The sequence below is a fragment of the Octopus bimaculoides genome, chromosome 5 (assembly GCF_001194135.2).
Source record: "Octopus bimaculoides isolate UCB-OBI-ISO-001 chromosome 5, ASM119413v2, whole genome shotgun sequence".
NCBI lineage: Eukaryota > Metazoa > Mollusca > Cephalopoda > Octopoda > Octopodidae > Octopus > Octopus bimaculoides.
In genome coordinates this window covers 7,993,050-7,996,187 of record NC_068985.1, presented here as the reverse complement: position 1 = coordinate 7,996,187, position 3,138 = coordinate 7,993,050, and the positions used below count along the sequence as shown (strand labels likewise).

At 41.2% G+C, this 3,138-nt stretch overlaps 1 protein-coding gene across 5 annotated transcripts in view; it reads right to left on the bottom strand.

Moving 5' to 3' along the window:
- Positions 1-1,686, bottom strand: part of LOC106871940 (galactoside alpha-(1,2)-fucosyltransferase 2) — a 54,453-nt gene extending 52,767 nt beyond the window's left edge. For all 5 annotated transcript variants that reach the window (XM_052968129.1, XM_052968132.1, XM_052968128.1 and 2 more), the window contains exon 1: positions 715-1,686. The gene's annotated coding sequence lies outside the window, so the exon portion shown is untranslated. The remainder of the gene's footprint in view (positions 1-714) is intronic.
- Between the last annotated feature and the right edge of the window lie 1,452 nt (positions 1,687-3,138).

Genomic DNA, 3,138 nt, shown 5'->3' with positions numbered 1-3,138 from the left:
CAGTCAAATGACCAAAACAAGCAAAAGAATGATATATATATATATATATATATAGATAGATAGATAGATAGATAGATAGATAGGTTTCTTTATTAGCCACACAGGGCTCAACACAGAGGGGACAAAATACAAATGTAGAGTTTTTCTTTTCGAGGGGGGGCGAAAACAAAGCAGAAAAAAAACAAAAGTGGGGACAACGATGAAAAAAAAAAACATCGCAAAACGTTTGGGGTATTTACAAAAAATACGAAATAATACAAAAAATTCCCAATAAATGGGGAGGTTATCCGTGGAAAGAAAAACCTACGAAAAGACCACGGTAACCTCGGTCTTTAGCGTCACAGTTTGTTAAATAAAATTTCTTTTATTTAAGCAAGATAGATAGACAGATAGATGAAGCGAGAGAGAGAGAGAATCTTATGGACATATGTTTGTGTACCTGTGGCATTGTGTCTATGTATGTGTGTGTATATATATACATACATACATACATACATACACATATAATACATACATCCATATTTGTGTGTGTGTGTGTATGTGTGTGTGTGTGTGTGTGTGTGTGTGTGTGTGTGTGTGTGTGTGTGTGTGTGTGTGTGCGCGCGTGTATTTATGTATGTTTAAATGCATTTATGTTCACTTTCTTGATTATAGGTGTGTGACTGATGATTTTGTTTTCATGTATAAATAGTAAGTTAAAACATTCGACTCTACCTGAATCACATCCTGGCTGCTGCTAAGTTACATCGTGTCTGCCGAGGAAGTTTCTAGATCTTAAAACTTATAACACAAACTATAATGTTGATTTCATTTCATTGAGCGAATATGTCACTTGTTAACAGCCTGTGGTAAAATTATTAAATACATTCAATATTTTATGCGTGTGCTCAAATTGCAATCGTACATAAGTGTGTTTGTGTGGGGTGTGAGTGTGTCCCTCTGTGTGTGTGTGTGTGTGTGTGTGTGTGTGTGTGTGTGTGTGTGTGTGTGTGTGTGCAGTTTTTTAAAAATTCTTTTATATGTTTTAATCCAAAGGTTGCATCCATGCTATATCGACACCATAGTAAACAACTTATCAATACTTAATCTTATGCGATTAGTTTCCCACCCACAGTTATGTTTCGTGGGCTGGAAAGATTTGGCTGGTGTTTTTTTGCACAGCAACCAAATCTTGGGAGGGGAGATACGTTGAATGCACTAGAAAAAACTATTTCAGACTGGTGTTACGAACGGGTCTTTCTCGTAATATCTACCGTATTTTACAGTCATTTTCACTTTAGAATATTTTTTTAAATATGCCACAAACAAATTTTGTAATGGTATTCACATTTTTGTTTTAGTTTCATCTCAGAGCTGTGGCCATGCTGGGGCACCGCCATTTTACTACACTGTTATTATTGAGAGCCTCCTCTAATATGTGACATTTGGTGAATACGGGAGTTTGATGTCGCTACCCTCATTTCCACGTCATATCGCGAGATAGATTCATCTGGGACTCCCGACCGGAAGAAATCCTGTTTTGATTTGAAAACACCTACATCTACTTTGTGTAGGTCCCTCAGACTCTTTGGGGGAATATTAAAAAGCTGTGGGCTCCTAAAGCCCAGGCTGTTGTAGTAACTGGTCCTGAAGCGCGCACTGTGCAGTCTAGATCCGTCCTGGTATTTGTGTAGCTTTCAATGTCAAAATTTGGCACAATTCTTTCCAGGATCTTCCTGGTGTATATTACTGCATACCTCTCTCGCCTTCTCTCCAGAGAGTAGAGTCTTAACTGTTTCAGCCTTTTGCAGTAGCTGAGCTATTGCAATGAGACGATCTTCTTTGTGAAGCTTCACTGGATTGCTTTAAGGTCTGCTGTTAATTTTACACCGTTGGGTGACCATAGCTGGGAGCAGTAATCCAGACGTCTGGGGGCGAATGTCCTCCAGAGGACCATCATGCTTTTCTTCTCTCTAGTTCTGAACGTTCTCAGGATCCAACCAGCCATCCATCTGCACTTTATCGCCATCCTGGTAATGTACACTTGGAAAGAGGTATCATCACTCATGTCGATACTCTGGTTCCGCTCTGGGATTGTAATCCCCTGTGGACCAGTATACCCTGTAAGTTTTATATTCAGTCTTGGACGCTGGTAGCACAGAGCTTGGAATTTTGCAGCATTAAACTGCATATTATTGCCCTCAACCCATCTGTAAAGTGAGTCCAACTCCTGCTGTAGGTGTGCAACATCGCTGGAGTTCTGTATTTTCTGCGAGGCTTTATTATCGTCTGCGTAGCCAGTAAGGGTAGCTATCCGAGCAGCTGAGAGCATATCTGAGAAAAGCAGTGGTCCTGCAAAGTCAAGGTATATTACGTCTACATTTGAGTTGTTGAGTAACTGCCTCAACACCCAGTCATAGTGTTGTAAGAGCTGGGTCAGGCAGCTCCTACCTGGTCGAAAGCCATGCTGGGTATCACTCAGCAAGTGGTTTTCTTCAAGGAATGCGATTAGTTTCCCTCTGACTATTCATTCCATGACTTTGCTGATCTGTGAAGTCAGAGAGATAGGCCTATAGTTTTTGGCATCTACTCTGCTTCCTCCTTTACGGATTGGGCATATTATTCCTTCCTTCAGTTTGCTTGGAAGCCTGCTATTTGCCAGAAAGTTCTGGAAGAGAACCTGTAGTGGTTTCGCCGGGGCACGCTAGCACGATTTGAGGAGGATTGCTGGGAAACCATCAGGACCAGCAGTTGAGTTTGCGTCCACCTCATCTATGGCTAGTAGTATATCTTCTTCGCTAATTTCGATGTAATCCATTGTAACTGCCTTGTTGGTTATAGGTGAGGTGGCAAAGAAATCCACTGGTTCGTTCACTTGTCTGTGTTCCAACGGAGTGGTAAAAACACTTTTGAACTGATCATTCAGTATGTCACTGATTCTGGTTGGACTATCTGTGAGGGAGCCATCTTTTGAAAGAGGGGTCCTATTTTGCTGTGTACTGAGGCCGGGACCTTTCACTACTTTTCGAATGTTGTTTGAAGCGATTTGCAACCTTCGTCCGTCGTCTCATGAGGATCTTCCTCTCCCTTGGAATCTTGTTCCTTTTTGTGTTAGCCTTATGCTCTGGGACATATTTCTGGCATATGGTTTCCACAACA